Raw genomic sequence first — 8,649 nt, 5'->3', positions numbered from 1 at the left:
CATCCATCTTTTGAGACTGAGTCTCACTCTGTCTTCCAGGCTGGAGTGCAGTGGCACAATCTTGGCTCATTGCAGCCTCCACCTCCTGGGTTCAAGAGATTCTCCTGCCTTATCCACCCAAGTAGCTGGGATTAAGGCACCCGCAACCACGCCCTGCTAATTTTTTGTATTTTTATTAGAGACGGAGTTTCATCATATTGCCCAGGCTGGTCTCAAACTCCTGACCTTAGGTGATCTGCCTGCCTTGGCCTCCCAAAGTGCTGGTATTACAGGCATGAGCCACCACGCCCAGCCCTTGGTTCAGCTTTATACTTGGTCATTTTAATTCCAATTCTCTCTTGAAATATAAGTCACTTGTTGCCTTGGTGATTATTCCAAAGGCATTGTGATCATGTGGAACTGGTGAAACGTGTTCTTATTTCCCTTTCAGTTACAAAATGAGCTCCAAGTTCTTCGCCATCAAAATCTCACCAACACCTACTACTTTAGTTTCAACTCTGCTTCATATTTCAAGGTGATAACTCAAGGTTGCAAATCACAGAAAGACAAAAATGCTTTAATTAACCAAACAAATTTTACCCCCTGAGGTCATGTAATTTTGTTTTTATTTTTTGTATTTTCAGGTCCATAAAGCCTACAACTATTAATAAAATACAGTTCATGATGAGTTAATTTTTATTGAATAGTAAAATAAATACATGTCAAGAGTGGATCTGGCTTCAAGTGTAACTGTCATCAGGGCTGAAGTGTCATAACCAGTGGTCAAGGAGAAATGTCATTGTATAATCTGACCTCCTACACTGGAATTACACATCAATGATTTAAATGTCTGAAAAGAATTAAAGTCACATAGGGAAATAAATGAAATGGAAGAAAATAGAAAATATACAAATTAGTTTAAGAAGGAATTAAACCTGGTGTTAAAGACAAATAAAAAATACTGAATAACAATTAGCATAGGTAGAGCAGCACTAAAAGTATGATAGGAAAGAAATGTATTTAAAAATATTAGTGTATGAGTTAAGTTTGTAGATATAGAGATCTGACAAGGAGTTGCTCCTACATTAAACAAACAAAAAAGCTGGAGAAACTGCAAATAAATGAATGGCTTGTTCTGAGCCCTTTGGAGAACTGAGGTCCAACAACAGGCATGCAGGAGCCTGCAGGTCACACAGGCACCAGCCTTTTAATGTGTACCTGGAAGACCATGGAAACTAGTAAAATTAAAGCAGGACTTTTGAACTAGTCCTGGTGGCTGTGTTTGGGTGGGTGAAGGAGAATGAGAAACCCTGGAGTCTATAGACATAGGGTTTATACTTTTGTGTATAATTTTTCTAGGAACTGTACAAGGCCTGGCAGGAAGAATGGGGTAGAATCCTGAGAATGCTTCCCCCATGATGCTGATGGGGAGGGACCACCATCCCACCCACTGCTACAACTCTGGAGACACAGCTTTCCCATCTCTCATATAGAACACAAGGCCCGATCTGCAGGGAAAGAGCATCCAATCCTGAGCCAGAGGGAACTGTGAAAAAACTCACTGCAACTGATGGCGGAGAAACAAGGTCAACACCCACATCTCTGCCCAGATACATCTCCCATAAAGAAACGAAAGCGTTAATTTACAGGGCACTGTTGCAGACCCACTTCAACTGGAAGCTAGGAACATGGACAAGGAGCCTCTCTACCACTGGGGGAGGGACGGGAATGTGCTCTTGTCCTGGCATTGCCTCTACAGGAGAGGCAGGAAACTCTGAAGGTCAGTCACCCCACACCCCAGTTCACAGTGCTGAGTGTGAGGCTTCCTCAGAACATCAGAGATCTCCTCGTTCCCTCACCCCTGCCACCAGGCTAAGCAGCACGGAATAAAAAGAACAATGGAACATATTATAGCTGGGCCGAGTGCAAGAGAACATTTCCGGTAAGCAGCACAAAGGGAAGGCACAGCAAGCCTGGGCGATATTACCAAAGTGTCACGAGAAGGATTTGAATTCCCTGGTTCCCAGAACATTGCTGCCATAACAAACTCTAATCCCAGCCTACCTCTCAACTATGTGACCACAAACCCCTACGCTAAGGCGTACCTGAGGGAGAACTGCTCATCAATAACCTAAAAACTATATCAATGTCAGTGAGCTAATGAAAACAATACAAATTAAAAACCTATTTACTCCAATACACCATCCTATAAAACAATACTATTGCTGTCAACAAAAATTATAAGCCAAGACATCCCATTTTATGTTTATGTGAGATCTTTATTTGTGTCAAAACAAATTAAGGTCGGACTGCGGAGTTCAGGACACTCGGACCGAGGTGACGCCGGGCATCACCTCTCCTGCCCGCCATGGCAGGAGACCGCCTCCCCCGGGTTAGGCGATCACCATGGCAGGCGGCCTGGCGGGCGGCATCTACACCTATATTCCTTTTCCTACCGAGCACGCGAGGACCTAGGAGCGCTCGTCCCTGCCGGACGGACACTGGGCATGGGGGCCTGTGGGGCACAGTGACAGCCACGGCGTCCTGGGCCTGGACAGCAGCCTCAGCTCTCTGCTCTGCGGCTCCATTTCCGAGGCAGCGTCAGGTTCGGGAAATTCCAATTCCTCCGCACCCAGACGCGGGATGTCCAGGGACTGCTGAACAGCAGGTTCGGGCTGCTGCCTGGCCTGGGCTCCAACGTGGTTGAGGCCGTGGTGGTCGTCCGTCCCATGGAGACCATCAAAGTGAAGTTCATCCACCGCCAGACCTCCCCAAACCCCAAGAACAGGTAATTCTTCGGGGTTAGGGAGATTGTGCGGGAACAAGGGCTGAGGGGACATACCAGGGCCTCACGGCCGCTGTGCTGAAGCAGGGCTGGAACCAGGCCATTGCTTCTTCGTCCTGACCTCCCTGCAGCAACTGGTGCCAAAGGGATAAGCCCACGAACCCGCTGATCACTGGGGTCTTCTGAGCCATTGTGGGGCACAGCCCACGTCTTCGGAAACGCCCCTCTGGACGGGATCCAGACCCATATGCGGGGCCTGGAAGTGCACAAACACGGGAACAGGGGACTCCGGCTGCAGATCTTGAGGAAAGAGGGGCTCAAGGCCGTCACAAGGGCACTGTCCCCTGCCAGTCACTGACCAGGTCTGCCTGGATGTGGCCACAGCGTTTATCATCTAGGATGAGGTGGTGAAGCTGCTCAACAAAGTGTGGAAGAGGGACTAAGCCCAGAGGGGCTGCGAGGGGACACTCCAGGCACCTCCAGAGGGGCCCCCACCCTTGTCTCACAGGATTCCAGGGCAGAAGTGCCATAAGGCCCCGTCCCACGTCCCTTGTGCTCTGCAGCCTGCTCTGTGCATTGTGGCATCAAGTCCCTGTGTCCCACAGTGCCATGTCTTACTTGTGTCTGTGTGTGAAACTACCACTGTGTCCACATGTCTGGCCCAGCCATGGCTGGCTGTCCATCTGGCCTGTGAATCTGTGACCACTTGCCCATGTGCTTCCTGTGAGCCTGGGCCTGTGTTTCATGTTCTGTGTCATGTGACACTGTGCCCTGCCTGCCCTGGGGTACTTGTGTTGCCTGGGTCCTTGGCTCTGTAGGTCTGACTGGGCCCCAGTCTGGTGTCTTCCACCCTGCCCTGGCCTACCACAGCTGCTTCCAGGCCTCAGCCTGTTTTCATTCAAGGGACTGCAACCCCACCTTTGCCCACCGTTGGCCTTAACTGGCCCCCTGGGCCTCCCTTGGCCCAGGATAGGGTGGCACCCAGGACTCTCAGGACCACCCTGAAAAGGCAGAATCAACTGAATCCTGTTGAAAAAAAAACTGGAAAAGATGAAGCATGGAAGAAAATAAGGTACAAGGAAAAGGGGTCAGAAGAAATTAGACATCACATAAACTTTGAATATTGGAAATATATGTTAAATGTTTCAGTAAAAACAAATGGAGAAAAGAGAATATCAAAATAATTTTGAGACCAGCCGTGGTGGCTCATGCCTGTAATCCCAGCACTTTGGGAGGCCGAGGCAGGTGGATCACTTGAGGTCAGGAGTTCGAGACCAGCCTGGCCAATATTGTGAAACCCCATCTCTATTAAAAATATAAAAATTAGCTGGATGCAGTAGTGGGCACCTGTAATCCCAGCTACTTGGGAAGCTGAGGCACAAGAATCACTTGAACCTGGGAGGCAGAGGTTGCAGTGAGTCAAGATTGCACCACTGCACTCCAGCCTGAGCAAGAGAGTGAGACTCTGTCTCAAAAATCCAATAATCTTGAAAGAGCAGGAAACTAAACTGAGAAAGCAAATTTTCAAAAGCGTCAAATACAAATAAATAAAGATAAATTTCGTATACAATATGTGAATTAAATATAAAATTAGGCTGAGTTGAGAGAACTAGTGAACTGGATTAGTGAACTGGAATTTTGAGCCGAATGAATATAACAAATAAAAGAGAAACAAAATAATAGCAAAATGAATGTAATTATACATATATATAATGGAATGACAAAAAATAAAGCACAGTTATTTCACTTGAATTCATACAAATAATAAATCACACTAATAAAATATTTACCAACTTCAAAAATTAAAAGCCAGGCATGAACATGGATACATAGCTAGCATATTTTTAATAAATAAGGATAAACTAAATTACCTGCAGAACTGTCTGTGGCAGTGGCTCGTGCCTGTGATCCCAGCACTTTGGGAGGCCAAGGCATGTGGATCACCTGAGTTCAGGAGTTCAATACCAGCCTGGTCAACATGGTGAAACCCCATCTCTACTAAAAATACAAAAATTAGCTGGGCATTGTGGTGCATGCCTGTAATCCCAGCTACTCGGGAGGCTAAGGCAGGAGAATTGCTTGAACCCGGGAGGCAGAGATTGCAGTGAGCCAAGATGGCACCACTGCACTCCAGCCTGAAAGACAAATTTTATTTGCCAATGGGAGCATCTTAAGTGTACACTTCAAAAAGACAGAAAAGTTGTCTTATATAAAGTTTAGGGAATCAAAATTCAAGATAAGGAACTTGTGGACACAGGGGACTATGATGGTGGACAAGCATAGATTTCAAAAGTATTTAGATGAAATAAAAGTGTAATCAAATTGTGGGGAAAAGAAAGAGATCAGATTGTTACTGTGTCTATGTAGAAAAGGAGAACATAAGAAACTTCATTTTATCTGTAGTAAGAAAAATTGTTTGTTTTGAGATGCTGTTAACTTGTAACTTTAGTCCCAACCCTGTGCTCACAGAAACATGTGCGGTAATGAATCAAAGTTGAATGGATTTAGGGCTGTGTAGGATGTGCCTTGTTAACAATATGTTTGCAGGCAGTATGCTTGTTAAAATCATTGCCATTCTCCATTCTAAGTTAACCAGGGACACAATGCACTGCGGAAAGCCACAGAGACCTCTGCCCAAGAAAGCCTGGGTATTGTCCAAGGTTTCCCCCCACTGAGATGGCCTGAGATATGGCCCCATGGGAAAGGAAAGATCTTACCATCCCCCATCCCAACACCCGCAAAGGGTCTGTGCTGAGGAGCAGTGAAAGAAGGAGGCCTCTTTGCAGTTGACATAAGAGGAAGGCTACTGTCTCCTGCTTGTCCCTGGGAATGGAATGTCTTGGTGTAAAACTGACCATTCCCATTGGTTCTATTCTGAGATAGGAGAAAACCGCCCTGTGGCTGGAGGCGAGATATGCTGGCAGCAATACTGCTCTGTTTCCCTTTGCTACACTGAGATGTTTGGGTAAAGAGAAACATAAATCTAGCCTACGTGCACATCCAGGCACAGTACCTTTCCTTGAACTTATTCATGATACAGACTCCTTTGCTCACATGTTTCTCTGCTGACCGTCTGCCCACCTGTTGCCCTGCTACACTCCCCTAAGATAGCAAAAAGAATCATCAATACATACTGAGGGAACTCAGAGGCCGGCACCGGTGTGGGTCCCCCGTATGCTGAGCGCCAGTCCCGTGGGCCCACTGTTCTTTCTCTATACTTTGTATCTTATTTCTTTATCAGTCTCTCATCCCACCTGATGAGAAATACCCACAGGTGTGGAGGGGCTGACCCTCTTCATCAAATTATGTATCAAATCATCTGTTTCTTGAATAATTTGATGTCAAAATCTATTTTCAGATAATTATTTTCATAATTTAATTAAAATCTGTGATATGTATTTTGCACATTATGCAAAATGTTGATTATTCTTTTATCAGAACTAATTAGTATGAAAGGGCTAACAGTGGAATAGAAATTACCCATAGGCCTCTGGATGCCCATGATGACTGAGTCACAAGCCCATAACAGGGTTGAGGAGGATGAGATGATGTGGTCGATCCAGTGCATGACCACAAAGCAACTCACCAGCAGCAGGATGGTCTGGGTGGCCCTTTTCTCTGGGGAGGCTCCTGGAGACAGGCTGGTGCTATGAAGGTATTGGGATCATCTCTGATGCTTGGACAAGAGAATCACCATGTATGCACTTGAGAGCAACATGATTGCGACAAAGAAGACATTCGTAAGCAGTGGCAGCGTGAAAGACAGGCTCCAGATGATGTAGCTTATGGAAGAAAGTGAGCAGTATTTACTGATACACATCGGTCTTTATCCCATTAGAAGCCACAGTGGAGGAGAGCAGGTTACTACTGAGAGACAAACTGAGAACCCATAGGAAGAAAAAGAGTGAAAGATGTAACCTGTGAACTCCTGTTTAATCTTTGCAGACCAGGAGGTGCCAGGGCTGATGGCGACGGCATGCAGCATGCTCAGGAGGCAGGTGGTGCCGATGGAGAGGTCCCTCATCACCCTGTTCATGTGGAAAAGCATCTTACACTTGAAGTCAGTTTGAAAATTCAGTGACTCAAAAATGTCTTCAGACACAAGAACACAATGGTGAGCAGCATCACGATATGGACAAAGGCCAAGTGACTGGTAGGTCAGTAGGCTTAAGCCTGTGATCCACAAGAACTGTGAACACATGGAAGAAAAGGAGGAAGGCATTGGCTGAGACTCCAATACCAGCTTGGGAAAAGAAGACATTTTTAATGATAATATAGGTAGCAAGTGTGTTCATCTTCATCGAAAATAGGAAACATTTTATGTATCTGAAACAAAAAGAAATAAAACTCCTGCATCAATGTTTATTCCATAGTAAAAATTATCACCAGCATGATTTTAATTCCAATCATTTATCTTGATTAATCTTGAGTAGCTCATATTTCTTAAAAATATGGTCTGGAAATGATTTTATATACCCAATTGTTAATACAATGCATCAAGGACCCACATGTGAACAATTAGAGGTATAAATAGTCACATTGTCCTGTACTGCCTAAGAATCATTAGTTTAGAAAACTTTAAGTTTTTACTTTCTTTTATTCAATGTTAACGACAAATAGTGAGTGCATGTAAAAATAAATCACGTGTGTTTCTACAAGTGAACTGAAGTACATTTTATGCTAATAGAGGAAGAATAACCAAAAACATCTTGGAAAAAATAACCCATTAAGTTCTAATTTCATCATCTCTGTCTTCCATTTTAGGAACAGATAGACACCAGAAGACAGTAATCCTACTCAATACAGAAAGCATTAACTTATGAATTCAAACATTTAAATTAAAATATACTTGTCACTTTTTGTAAATACATGTCTTACTGAGCTATAGAAGATTCAAAAATTTCTGAGAAAAAGTAGAGTTATGGCCAGGAGCGGTGGCTTACACCTGTTATCCCAGCATTTTGGGAGGCCGAGGTGGGCAGATCACCTGAGGTCGGGAGTTTAAGACCAGCCTGACCAATATGGAGAAAACCCATCTCTGCTAAAAATACAAAATTAGTCCAGTGTGGTGGCACATGCCTGTAATCCCAGCTACTTGGGAGGCTGAGGCAGAAGAATCGCTTGAAACCATGAGGTAAAACCATGCAGCAGAGGTTGCGGTGAGCTGAGATTACACCATTGTACTCCAGCCTGGGCAACAAGAGTGAAACTCCTTCTAAAAAAAAAAAAAGAGTTACTCAATTTTAAGGTTAATTTTTATAATGAGGAAATGCTGTCATTCCACTTTGCAAACTATTATTCTCTCAACACTAAACAGTCTTATAAAACCTAATACATATAACATTTTATTAGTTTTAGACCATAAAACACAAAATATTAAACTGAATTTAAGAAAATATTTGGACCAGGTGTGGTGGCTCATGACTGTAATCCCAGCGTTTTGGGAGGCTGAGGCGGGCAGATCACAAGGTCAAGAGTTTGAGACTAACTTGGCCAACATGGTGAAACCCCGTCTTTACTAAAAATACAAAAATTAGTTGGGCAATGTGGCAGGCACCTGTAATCTCGGCTACTCGGGAGGCTGAGAGAGAGGAATCACTTGAACCTGGGAGGTAGAGGTTCCAGTGAGCTGAGATCACACCACTGCACTCCCAGCCTGGGTGACAGAACAAGACTGTCTCAGAAAAAAAAAAAAAAAACCCAAAATATTTGAAATCATTCTTAGTATCACCAGCCTCCATGCATACAAGGTATTCACTCTACAGAATTGTAGCAGACCCAGCAGAAGGTAATGTTTTTAGATAGTTTTGTGGCAGAAGAAAAAAACAAAACTGACCTGTTTATTAGCAATTACTCTAATACAATTAAACATAGTGTTCCTTATG

At 44.2% G+C, this 8,649-nt stretch overlaps 1 pseudogene; it reads right to left on the bottom strand.

Moving 5' to 3' along the window:
- Window positions 1–6,074: 6,074 nt before the first annotated feature.
- Window positions 6,075–6,889, bottom strand: LOC111520338 (annotated as a pseudogene).
- Window positions 6,890–8,649: the final 1,760 nt, after the last annotated feature.

This window comes from Piliocolobus tephrosceles, chromosome 17 (genome assembly GCF_002776525.5).
Source record: "Piliocolobus tephrosceles isolate RC106 chromosome 17, ASM277652v3, whole genome shotgun sequence".
NCBI lineage: Eukaryota > Metazoa > Chordata > Mammalia > Primates > Cercopithecidae > Piliocolobus > Piliocolobus tephrosceles.
Note: the sequence above shows the minus strand (reverse complement) of the source record. Positions and strands in the feature narration are given on the sequence as shown.